This window comes from Pelobates fuscus, chromosome 5 (assembly GCF_036172605.1).
Source record: "Pelobates fuscus isolate aPelFus1 chromosome 5, aPelFus1.pri, whole genome shotgun sequence".
NCBI classification, from domain to species: domain Eukaryota; kingdom Metazoa; phylum Chordata; class Amphibia; order Anura; family Pelobatidae; genus Pelobates; species Pelobates fuscus.
In genome coordinates, this window is record NC_086321.1 from 249,874,159 (window position 1) to 249,888,244 (window position 14,086).

Sequence of the window (14,086 nt, forward strand, 5' to 3'; positions counted from 1 at the left end):
AGGCATGTGCCCCAGCCATTGGGTTATATGACATCTAGCTTAAATTAACATTTTATATCAGTCTCTCTCTTTTCAAGACCATGTAGAACTCCTATTTTGAATAGTAGATATATCTAGATCACAAAAGTACTGCACTGTCTGTGTGATGTATGTAATATATTTTATTTATTTTTTTACTTTTGTACTGTACACATTACTGTGCTGTGTAACACCTTATTTTGCATACCTTTAGCATGAATGAGTGTACATATATCATTGGGATTTTTCTATCTCCCAAGTCATGGTAATTAATGCTGTAGCAATCCTGGGAAGCCATGCCTTTCTGTATTTATCCTATATAATATATGCATAACTGGACTTGCTAAATACTGTTTTGGGCACAGTAAACTTGTTTATCAAGCTCATGCTACGGCTTGCCAAAACCTGTTCTTCAAGTATCTTGTCATTACATATTTAAAATAATTCAGTCACTCTGTTATGACCTCCTTTTGTTACATATACAGAATTGACATTTAGTTGTTTCCTAGGAATGACTTCACCTGAAAGGCAAACTGATTTTATTAAAGACATGGAGGCTCCTATTATGCATTCTCTTTCTTTATTATACTCCCAGCAGCAAGAAAATGAAGTATGAGAGAATCATAGAGAAAACATAACAATAGTATAGTAACACTGGCACCAATCAGGATCCAATACTGTCCATATGGGTGTGTTGCTCCTTGACTCCTCTTTCTTGCTGCTCCCTCAGACCAGTTAAGTACTCCATCTCTTGCTAATCCAAAAGTGTTTATATATATATATATATATATATATATATGTGTTTTTTTTTGTAGATTTATGTATGGAGTATGTTTTATTGCTCACTAATTACTGCTGTGTTATAAAGTCCTGCTGTTGTCTGGGAGTGCTGCCTATTGGGGTCTCTGGTAAATTTTTTCCATCCTGCCCCATCTCTTCTGGGTACTTTTCCCACTTATTCCCTTTCCTGCACTGTCAGCCCCAGTAGCTGGGCTACTTGACTTCTTACCGAGAGAATTAGCAGTCTTGTCAGCGTTTTTTGTGCGGTCCGCGCATGCGTGATCGATCGGACAGCCGTTTTTTCCATTTCGACTTGCCGCACAAGCACAGTGCGCCATGGCGGCCATCTTTTTGGTTTCTGTCGCCGCACGTGTATATTTTTACGTGCAACGGCCATTTTGTTTGTGTTTTCGGTGGGAATTTCAGCGGATCATTGTCAAAGGTGTATAATGGCTTCTCATACCCTCCTGGCGCACGTCCAGACCCATATTGTGCTTTATTGTTGTTCAATTGTGAGTTTTGGTGTGAATAATTACTCTATCCTGACACCTTTTTGTTCTTTTAGCCTTTAGCTAGGATTTTTTCCTTAACAGGTCACTTTAGGTACTGTTATTTAACCATTGAGCTAGATGCTAGTAGCATTGGTTTACTGGGCCTAGTAATTCGACCCTGATTAAGAGTATCTTTCCCTGTGGGCAGATAGTGATTAAAACGCTATGATGCAGGATCAGACTGAGAGACCTGCGGGTTCAGTGTGTACCACACCGGGGGTTCCCCCCTCAGGAAGGGATAGTAGTGACCCATACCCAGAAGGTTACTACTACTACTCAGGGCTCTGAGCCTACCAGATCAGGCGAGGGCAGCGGTCTTCGGGACCCTCAGGGCAAACTGTTGTTTGACCCAGATGACCTGCGTCACCCTCGCTCAGCGAAGTGGGAGCCTCCTGAGCACATCGTGAGATACCTCGCGCTAAGAGTGTGGAAACCTTTGTCCAAGGAGGGGAGTAGCAAGCTACGGGCAGAATTCCCACTGCCCATCCTTCTAGACTCAGTCGGGAAAACCCCTGACGTGGATCCTTAGTTGGTCCAATTCTTGAATAAGTCAGGTTGGAAACCGAGGAAAGGCTTAGACCTTTCCCTTTGGAGCTGCCAGGACAAGTTTCTGGACACCCTGGGGCACATCCCTAAGCTCTATGAACTGGTGGAATCCGCCCAATTGGGTGAGAGCGACATTGACTTTCAAGTAGTGAAAGGTTGGTTGCAGAGGTTGGTCTGCATGGTGAGTAAGTTAATACGGCTATGTCAACTGAACGCCGCAAATTGAGCCCAAAATGGTCAGTATGGCAAAAGGCTTACTCTTTGGTGAATCCTTCATTAAGGATCTAGGGCTGTACATTAAAACCTTCACAGCAATTGACAAGGCTAAGACTTCTCTTACGAGAGTATTTGTACCTAGAGTTTTTGGAGGGGCCAGTAGAGGTAGGAGCCGTCTACCGGCCGTGGATTTCAGGGCTCATTCAGAGTCGGAAGAGGCTCCTTTAATACCCAGAGACCAGTGCAGAAACGAACTTATACCCCGTTCTTCCCATCTCTTGGACGCCCCTGGAACTCCCACGGACCGCGGGGGTCGGTCTCAGGCAGACGACCTTATGGTGAGTACCGATTATCTCTGCTTTTCCCATGTAAAAGTGGGGGGGCAGATTGGCACTGTTTTATCATGCTTGGAAACTCCTAACCTCAGATGTTTGGGTATTGAATACGATAAAGGGGTATCAATTGGAGCTAGTCTCTCACCCTATTTAGGTGCAGTTCCCTCGAGAGCTGAACATGCCCAACGAACACCACACGATGATCTCGGAAGAGATCACAGATTTGGCGTCAAAACGCGCTATTCGACAAATCCCGTGGGACACAGAAGGGTTCGTGAGCAACCTGTTTCTGGTCCCCAAGAAAGGGGGCAGGGTACACCCAGTAATCAATCTCTAACCCCTAAATGTTTTTGTCCAGTACCACCACTTCAAAATGGAGGGTATACATTGCCTTCCTGCTACCATCAGATTTGATGGTCAAACAAGATTTACAGGATGATTTTCTGACAATCCCTGTCGCGGAATAGAAAGAAGGGAGGGTCGAACTCAGCCACCATTTTTCAACACACGGTGCTACTGAGCATGGGTCAGCAAACCTCAAGGAATCCGTATTAATGGAAAAATCTCGGGCACTCCCTGTGATTGGTTCCAGGCAGATTTATTGCAATGTTTCGACCTGTGACCAGGTCTTTATCAAGCTTGATAAAGACCTGGTCACAGATCGAAACGTTGCAATAAATCTGCCTGGAACCAATCACAGTGAGTGCCTGAGATTTTTTCATTAATCCCTGTCGAGGAAGCACATCAAAACCTACTGCAGTTTCAGTGGTGAGGAACGAAGTGGAGGTTTGTATGTCTACCATTTGGCCTGTCCTCTGCTCCATGGTGCTTCACAAAGGTACTGAAGCCGGTGATTGTTTTCCTACGCACACGAGGAGTCAGATAAATCATTTACCTGGACGATATCCTTCTCCTTGCTCAGTCTCAATCACAACTATGTGTTCACCTGTCTTGGATGACCCACCTCCTCCAAAACTTCCCAGAAATCAGTAATTCTACCCTCCCAATGCATAGAATTTCTGGGATTTCAGGTGGACTCTGTACAACAGATGTGTCTACCCAAAGATAAAATTATTTCGATCAAGAAAGAGATCAGATGACTTATGCATCGCACAACGATTTCCCTAAGATAACCTGCGAGGATCATAGGACTATTGGCATCGTCCATACAAGCTATCTTCCCGGCCCCGTTACATTATCGTACCCTTCAAAGACTCAAAGACTCGTATTTGCCTTCCCGACACTCATACAAAACCTGTGTTACGCTGGACGAGAGGAGTTGAGATGATGGCTAGCCCACATTGAGGTGTGGAACAGACGGGCAATATTTGGGTCTACGCCAGATCTGATCATAGAGTTGGACGCCAGCTTACATGGCTGGGGCGCGCATTGCGTGACAGTTTCCACCGGTGGAAGAAACGTTGCTACACATCAACTGCCTAGAATTGCTAGCGGCATCCTTTGCCATTCGCAGCATGACTCCCTCAGGCATCTCATGCTCTATCCTAATCAAGAAGAACAATGTCTCAGCGGTGCGTTATATCAACCACCTAGGAGGAACAAAATTTAAAGTTCTAGTAGTAATGGCTCGAGATTTTTGGCATTATTGTCTGAAGCACAATAAATCGGTAGTAGCAGAGTATATCCCAGGGCAAGACAATGCAAAGGTGGATTGGAATTCCCGATACCTTTGAGATTCAGGGGATTGGCACCTCCACCCAATGATTTTCCAATGTCTCTTTCGACTTTGGGGGCCTTTCCTCATAGATCTCTTCGCATCCCGGCTGAATGCCCAACTCCCTTGGTTCTTCAGTTGGAGACCGAACCCAATAGGTAAACATGCCCTCATCTGTCATTTGCTCAAAGGCATCCGTTTTTCTCGACCCCCTCAGGCTCGATATTCTTCCTTTTGGGATGTTAATGTGATTTTTCGTTTTGTCGAGTCTTGGCCCTTGAATCATGAACTTTCTCTTAAACAATTATCAGTCAAGCTGTTAGTGCTGTTTTGTTTACTTTCATGTAAACGTGTTGCTGATGTCAGAGCGTTGGACTGGCATGCATGCATCTTTTGTTCCAAACGGAGTATACTTTAATGTTTCACATTGGACGAAATCTTCAACTAAGGAGTTTTTTTACTCGTCGTTTCCAGACAATCCAAACCTGTGCACAGTATTATGTCTTAAGGAATACGAACGCTGTATGATCTACTCCATCCATTATTCATCTCCTTTTGAGTGCCACATCGTCCAGTATCTACTCCTACTTTAGCTCATTGGATCACGTGGTTATTGTCTGTTGCAGGCATCGGCACTTCGATTTTTTTCTTCCCACTCCATTCGTGGGGCTATGGCTTCTAGGGTTTCCATGATAGGTTGTAGATTGGAGACATCCTACGAGCGTCTGATTGGTCGAATGAATTTACATTTCGTAATTTCTATTTTCGCTCGGTGCAACATATTTCCAGTATGGTGGTTGCTCAGCTTTAAAATAGAATAATAGGAGCCTCCGTGTCTTTAATAAAATTACCAGATTTTACTATTAGCATGACGTAAAGTCATGATTTTATAAATGACACGGGGGCGAGTATTATTCCCACCCTACCCATGTTGGTGGTTAATTTACAGGTCCTTTATTGGGCCTTTTGGATGGTATGACATGGTAGGTACAAATGTCATGCATGGCACGCAGGTGGGTAATGCATCTGATAAATATAAAATATATTATACTTGTACCGATTGATTAACATGGTTGACGAGTTTGATAGTAGTATCCTAACAATGGCAAGCTTTCGATATTACCATATATTTTCTTCTCTTCTAGCTTGCATATACCTTCAAGAGTTGGCGGTCGAAGTTGTTCATAGTTGAATTTCCGGATATGTGTTTTTTTAATCATTCTCTTTATTTTTTATGTGTTTTTTTCGAGAGTTCAATGTTTTTTTTTTTTTAATACTTTGGACCCTACAATAATGGTCTTTGGGAACTACAAAGAAAGAGGAGGAGTTAAGTAGCACCACACCCATATGGACAGTAATGGATCCTTATTGGTGCAAGTGTTACTATGCTATTGTTATGTTTTTTCTATGAGTAAAATAAAATAAAATAAAGAAAAATAAAATAAAAAAAATAAAATAAAGAAAAAGAATGCATAATACTCACCTCCGTGTCATTAATAAAATCATGACTTTACCACATGTTAATAGTAAAATCTGCTAATTATTGTGACCAATTGTCTGAGCCTGCAAGTGTCCATTTAACTTCAGGTTAGCACTTATTCTAAATTGCTGGATTGGATCTGGACACATTCCAGGAGTCATATAACTTTACTGTGGGGATAATCGGAATAAAATAACGATGACAGCCAACAAGCATCAATAGTGCCCTCTGATCTCAATAAAGGATCCCCAGTGAAGGCTCCTCAAAAGATTATAGTATAAGACATCTGCTTTATGATGTTCTAACCCTGTGGAAATACCTCATATTGCTTCGTGTTTGCTTGTTTGTGCTTGTTGTGTTAGAGACATTATTATATACGTATACAGCAGATGTTCAATCTCTCTTTAAGATGTTATTTCTACAAATAAAACATAAAAGAAAAATAGCAAAATCTTGAACAGTATAAACTGGATGAAAACCAGAATTTAATGACATATAATATATAGAAATGTGCAGTTATATGCAGATAAGTGATCAGCAGATTATTTTGTCTGTTGAGTCTCTGGAGTAACACTGTAATACTGTTTTCAGGTCCAGTTTGCCAGTTTTATCACATGCTAAATCGTACATGTTTACCTGCTTAGACTATTGTGAAAACCACCATGATTGCAGATACATGACAGTTATTTTAAACAGAAAAAGAGAAATCTGTATATTTCAGAATCATCCAGCTCATTTTGTTTCTACGAGATCATGTCCAAATAGAAGACAGTAAAAAGGAAATGTAAACGTATATACCTTTTTATTTTTACCATTTGTATCTTTTGTTTCTTTTTAAAATGTTTCCTATTGTGCAGTTTTTTTTGTATCTATATTGTATTTGTATCTCATTCTGAAAGAACATAAGAAATGTTGGCGGTTCTAATCTGTACAAAGTCATAGTCAAATCATTTTTACTTATATGCATTTAGCGATTTGCATTGGATTTATTGTCAGATAGACATATGCCCGTTTTAATCATTCTCTTTATTTTTTTTTTAATATTACTGGTTAAAATCCCTTTAGATAGAGGTTGACCAAATTTCTAATTTATCATATTAAGACAAGCTTACCACCTTCCTGTACTCCTGTACTCTGCATATTTTGCATGCCTCTTAAGTGTTTAGGAGCGACAGCACCTATTTTCATCCCAAAATAGCTTAAAAATAAAGGCCCTGTGTCCGTCTTTCTATCCAAACGGTCCTCTTTTCTAGGATGTTGTTGGTGTTTCTGAATTATAACAGAGCAACTATAGCACAGTAATGTGTAGCAATAAGTTATTGTAAATAAGATACACTGTTCTTATTGTCAATCATATTCTTGTTGCATTCATTGTTATTAAAATGTTCACCAAAAATGTCACAGAACACCGACGCTTCTGGCCATACTTCTTCTCACATCACCAAAATTAAAGTGTCCTCTTTGTCAATTTGAAATGTTGGGTGGTATGTTACTGTTATTTACATGAAGGGGTGTTACAAAAAAACATTTGGGAAGATTTATCAAAGTGTTGTAATCAGAAATGAGGTGCAGTGTTCAAAAACTGGAGCAATCCCCATGGAAAACCGAAAAATATGAATGTTTTTCTCAATTGGTTAGGACTACATTTTTACAACTTTTAGCCAGTTTGCACACTATATTTAATCTTCCCTAATGTTGCTACTCACTAAACAGCAAGACCACTGAGAACATTGACTACCGAACCAACTTGCAAACATTTTGCTGAAACAGTTAAGTTGCATTATATCTTTAAAATCTGTTTAGTGTTTTTTTCCAGCTAGACATTTTGACCAAGGTTCTTCAGTTGGATTTTGAGTCATTGCCAAAAAGTTTTAGTGGACAGAATGTATTATTTTATTATGAGTTTCTCATATAAAGTTCTCAGTTTCAAGTTGCACCTTGCATCATGACAGCTTAACTCCTTCCCTTCTCCTAAAATTGTGGATTGCTAGACAATGCAAACGGCATAGTACAATAGACATAACAGAATTTATAATGCAATGTTTATGCTTTTCGTTTTTTGTAAACACTTCCCGTTAGTAATTGGCATTGAATAGACCACCTCCCCCATATAGCTTAATTGTGTACCTTAAATATTAGGTCACACATGTCAGTTACAGACATGTAACTGGAATCAACATCTTGCTTTTAAAGTTATTTTTAGCAGTTTGTGCTGACAATAGATTTAACTATACAAGATGTTCCGCTACATTTGCCTAAGTAAATAATCCCTTCTTTTTCTGCAAACATTTGCTCTAACCAAGTTCCCACAGCCGTGATGTAAGTTACGAAGGAAAGAAGGCTGAATGCTCAGTGAGAATGTATCAGCGGATTGACATTCTTTATATGGCATTCACTTTCAATAACTGTTCAGTCATGCGTTAAGCCTCCATGTAAACCTACGGTAGGATTCCTTATCTGACAAGCATGGATCTCCAACTTGCATAATACTTATTAGACACATAATATATTATTTTTATAAAGCACTGACTTTGTAATCATATGTTTTGCATGCTTAGTGCATTGTTAAGAGAGTATATGAATTTTTCCAAGTGAGATCTCATACTACAATGTAAACTGTGCTTACACGCCTCAAATACTATTATAATCCTTAATTCATTACTTGTATATTTAGTAACATAGTAATCCTGTGTGAACGAAAAATCAGGTACATTAAATTCAACCTTTAACAAATCTTTCATGCTTACAGAAATGTAAAAACACACGTGACAAGAGGTACATCATCACAAATTCCAATGATAAATAACAAAGCCCCTTAGACTATTGACAAACTGAGATACAGTTCAATTCAGTTTTGGTAGAAGTACCTGAGAAGCAAAAGGATTGTCAAAGCACTATGTAGGTATAATTTATCCTTATGCCACACCATCGATATATATGAAAATAGATATAACCATGGAGTAAATTAACCCTTTCCATAAGAACCCATTCCATAAAGCATATATTTTAGGTTTTGCAGGCGTTGTGGATATTGGCAATTTAACTACTAATAAAATCTCTAAGGGCACAAATCGCATACTTATCCTCACTAATACACAAAAATGTCCTGTCTAGGCCCCTATGCTCTACCAGAGACCTATGTCTAACCTCTGTTCATAGTCCGACCTCTGATGCTTGCCTTAAAAACTTCTCTAGAGCTGCACTGTTCCTATGGAATGCCCTTCCTCTCTCTGTTAGACTTTCACCAATCTCCACTCCTTCAAAAATCTTTGAAAACTTATTTCTTTATTAATATTATTATTATAGTTATATAGCGCCAACAAATTCTGTAGCGCTTTACAATGGGTGTACTAACAAACATGTAATTTTAACCAGACAAGTTTGACGCACAGAAACAGAGGGGTTGAGGGCCCTGCTCAATGAGCTTACATGCTAGAGGGAGTAGGGTAAAGTGACACAAAAGGTAAGGTAAGTATTAGGGAAGTAGATTGGTAGAATAGTATTCAATGAAGACTTAGTGTCGGTGTTTGGAGCCATTAACAGTTTAATTGATATGCTTTTTGAAAAAGTGAGTTTTTAATGATTTTTTGAAGGAGTGGAGACTAGGTGAGCATCAAACGGAAAAGGGAAGGGAGATCCACAGGAACGGTGCAGCCCTAGAAAAGTCTTGAAGGCAAGCATCAGAGTGGGAGTACAAACAGAAGATAGACGCAGGTCTTCGGCAGAGCCTAGGGGCCTAGACACAGTGGCGTACTAAGGGGGGGCACTCACTAAGGGTGTTCCCCAGGGCGCATTTTCATGCCCTTGCAGGAGTCTCCACATCCAGCAGCAGCATGTCATCTGTTCTCGCGATCCGCGAGAGCGTTGCCGTGCGTTGCTATGGCAACCCATGGTAACGCTCTAATGGATCACGAGAAAAGAGGACATGCAGCTGCTGGATGTGGAGACTCCTGGGCCCCTCTTCACTGAGCAACCATACTGTGCCACCGGACCACCAGGGAATGTAGTGTGTGTCCACTCCCTGGACACAGGTAAGAGTCAGGGGGTGGACAAACACAAACAATACACACTGCTCACTATACACACACACACACTGCATACCCACTGCATACACACACACTGCATACACACTATACACACACACACACACACTGTGTACACTACACAAACACTGCATACACTATACACACACACTGCATACACTATACACACACTGCATACAGTACACAAACATGTACACTACACAAAAACACACTGCATACAATACTTATACCTTATACCTGTGTGTCTGTGTATCTGTATGTGTGTCTGTATATTTGTATCTGTATGTGTGTCTGTGTATATGTGTATGTATCTGTGTCTCAGTGTATTTGTATATTTGTATCTGTATGTGTGTCTGTGCCTATGTGTCTCTGTACATGTGTGTCAGTGTGTGTCTGTAAGTGTGTGTGTTTGTATCTATATGTGTGTTTGTATCTGTGTGTCCCTTTTTTCATGCACAGCTTTGCATGAAAACCGTCATTACTGTATTAATTATGGAAAGAAGGGATATTTGCCTTTGAAGTAGCTGTGCAGGCCCCCATTTAATCTGAAGACCGATATACTTCTGGCCAATGTTATCCACTTAGGGAAGATATGTCAGTCTCCCCAATTGGACTACTAAGTGTTACAGGGCCTCATGCGAGCACTTGAGCTGCACCGACCATGGTATTGCCTACACCTCTCTGATGGTGACTCAGTGTTGAACTAAAAAATTTATTATTTTACAGAATTATGTTTATCTAATTATAATGCCTTCTATATTGATTTTAGGTTGTGTTTGTTGGTACATGCCTTCCCATGTGCATTTCATCATATCGTCGCCCTCGGGCTTCCACACTGCGCCTTGAAGCCCTGCCAATACTGAATAACATTGTGAATTCGCCAAGTGTGTTGCATATTCATTTAAAAATCAGAATTTAGATCCTTGTATATGCTTTTCTTGTCTCTAGATCCCAACCTCAACCATCTCAGCCTGAAGCAGTCTAGAGCAGTTAGATGTCAGAAGGTTCCTCTCTAAGATCACAGAACAGGTTAAATTCTCAGCTAGTGTAATGTAATTTTCCGCAATCCCAAAGCGTGGATTTTTCATCTTGCAGTGTGAATGATGTTTACGTGAGTAGCCATTTGCAGTGTTGACAGTCTTACAAAGCTTCAGGAAACATTGGAGTCATAAGAGCAGATTTCTCCACACAGTGGGCAGTAAACTGCAACACAAATATGAAAGTAACCAATATAAATAGTACAGCCACGAATCCAGATAAACATAGCCTTTTTTTATTTTGGTTTCCATAGCCTTAGTTTTAATGACTCATTTCTGTGTTGTGAATGAATAGCTGGTATTTTCTAACAGCTAGTTTAGACAAGTGGATGATTTAATGAGAAACAGACAGACATAGAAAGGATACCCTTGCATTTCTCAAGTCAATTAGTAAGCCGATCGGTCAGTCTCTGCATGTTTGAGGGTATATTAAACAATGCATGTTAAAGACAGGTTTGTACGAAATGAAACAAATTCTAGCGGTCTGTGCACAAAGTATATGAAAATCTGATTTTTCTTTTAAATATGCACCAGGTGGCAAATCTGCAACACAGAGCTCTACATTACCATAATAGTCCTGAATGTCCAGATGTGAACATGTTAAAAGGAAAGTGAAAAATATTATGTTCTTATTACATGGTATGCGGAATAACAAGTAAAAAAAAAAAAATTTAAATTTTATTTTTTTTAAAACGTGACATAGGAATCCTAAGCTACTATATGTATAGAGAACTTGCACAAGAAAAAAATGCACAAGTCGATAAATGTATTAATATGTTATGTTTTTTCTCTAAAATAATCATATATCACACTCCCAGTGACAGTTCAGTCATTTACCGAGCACTATAGGCAAGTGAATGCGACTTGACACAGGCTGTTAAAGGGACACTATAGTCACCAGAACAACTACAGCTTATTGTATTTGTTCTGATAAGTAGAATCATTCCCTTCAGGCTTTTTACAGTAAACACTGTATTTTCAGAGAAAAGGCAGTGTTTACATTACAACCTAGGGATACCTCCACTGGCCACTCTTCAGATGGCTGCTAGAGGTGCTTCCTGGGGCAGTGCTGCACAAGAAGCATTCAGACATTGAACTTTCCTCATAGAGATCCTGCTGATTGGCCAGGGCTGTTTGTACTGACCCTGCTCCTGATCTGCCTCCTTGACAGTATTAGTCAATCTAATGCTTTCATATGGGAAAGCATTTTGATTGGTATTGAGCAAATTTTCTGATAATCTCAGCCAAGCAGGCAGATCAGAGGGAGAGCCAGCAGCAGCAGCAGACTAGAAATAAGGTAAGAGTTTACTATATTTAGGAGGGGGTGGTGGTGGTGGTGGTGTGGGGGGAGGGGGTTGGGGCAGGGGGATAGATGGTGTCTCTAACACTATAGGGTCAGGATTACATGTTTGTGTTCCTGACTTTATAGTGTTCCTTTAATACAAAAAAAAGGTAATACAGATTATATATGATTTTCAATGTTTTTCAATGTTTTTAGTGTAAATAAATTCCAGATAAGTGACAGCTCCCCATTAATATTGAGATGTTATTGTTATTGTAAAGGGACCATATACATTGCTGAACTGTGAAGTGAAGTGAGCTGCACCATTCCAACTTTTGTATTTCTGCTTATCTTGTGTGCGGCACCGAGATCATTTTGTTCCATCAATGCATTGATTGTATTGAATTTGGCATGTAATATATGAGTGCTGGCTACTTATTTGCAATTAAGGAAGTCCTGATAAATTAGAATTTAGAAAATTACTGACATTTTAACAATTTTTAAAGTCAATACATAGATTATTTGACACAGCCTATTAAATAATCAATACACCCTGTTCCAAATTATTATGCAAATTCTATTTAAGTGTTACAAAGATTAAATATTTTGTTTTTCAGTTTAACTCATGGATGGCATTGTGTCTCATGGCTCTTTTGATCACTGAAAACAATCTCGGAACCTGTGATAATTAGATTGCCAGGTGAGCCCAATTTAAGGAAAAACTACTAAAGGAGGGTGTTCCACATTATTAAGCAGAGCACCATTTTCATGCAATATGGGGAAGAAAAAGGATTTCTCTGCTGCCGAAAAGAGTGAAATAGTTCAATGCCTTGGACGAGGTATGAAAACATTAGATATTTCACGAAAACTTAAGAGTGATCATCGCATTATTAAGAGATTTGTGGCTGATTCAGAGCACAGACGGGTTCATGCAGATAAAGGCACATTGAGGAAGATTTCTGCCAGATCCATGCATCGGATCAAGAGAGCAGCTGCTAAAATAACATTACATAGCAGCAAACAGATATTTGAAGCTGCTGGTGCCTCTGGAGTCCCACGGACATCAAGGTGTAGAGTCCTCCAGAGTCTTGCAACTATGCATAAACCTTCTATTCGGCCACCACTAACCAATGCTCACAAGCAGAAACAGCTGCATTGGGCAGAAAAATACATGAAGACTAATTTCCAAACAGTCCTGTTCACTGATGAGTGCCGTGCAAACCTGGATGGTCCAGATGGATGCAGTAGTGGATGGTTGGTTGACGGCCACCCTGTTCCAACAAGACTGCGACGTCAGCAAGGTGGTGGTGGAGTCATGTTTTGGGCCGGAATCATGGGAAGAGAGCTGGTCGGCCCCTTCAGGGTCCCCAAAGGTGTAAAGATGACCTTGGCAAAGTATGTGGAGTTTCTGACTGACCACTTTCTTCCCTGGTACAGAAGGGAAAACTATGCTTTCCGTAATAAAATCATTCTTCATGCATGACAATGCACCATCTCATGCTGCAAAGAATACCACTGCATCAATGGCTGCTATGGGGATAAAAGGAGAGAAAGTCATGGTGTGGCCTCCATCCTCCCCTGACCTCAATCCTATCGAGAACCTTTGGAGCATACTCAAGCGAAAAATATATTAGGGCGGGAGGCAGTTTACACCCAAACAGCAGCTCTGTGAGGCTATTCTGACATCTTGCAAACAAATTCAAGCAGAAACTGTCCAAAAACTCACAAGTTTGATGGATGCAAGACTTGTGAAGCTGCTATCAAATAAGGGGTCCTATGTTAAAATGTAACGTGACCTGTTAAAATGTTTAAAAAGTTAAAATGTTGTCATAAGTTTGATTGAAATAGCTTTTGATTTCAGTAAATATGCTGCAAACACAACAAATTACAATTTTAATTTTTTTCAACCTATAAAGTGTTTTGAAACTTACTGTGCGTAATAATTTGGAACAGTGCATTGTAGTTTTTTTATGTTTTAAAAAAAATACTGTTATCATTAGGAGTTTTGTTCAATAAAATTTGAATTGTACTCTTAAAGGACCACTATAGTGCCAGGAAAATATACTTGTTTTCCTGGCACTATAGTGCACTGAGGGTGCCCCCACCCTCAGGGACCCCCTCCT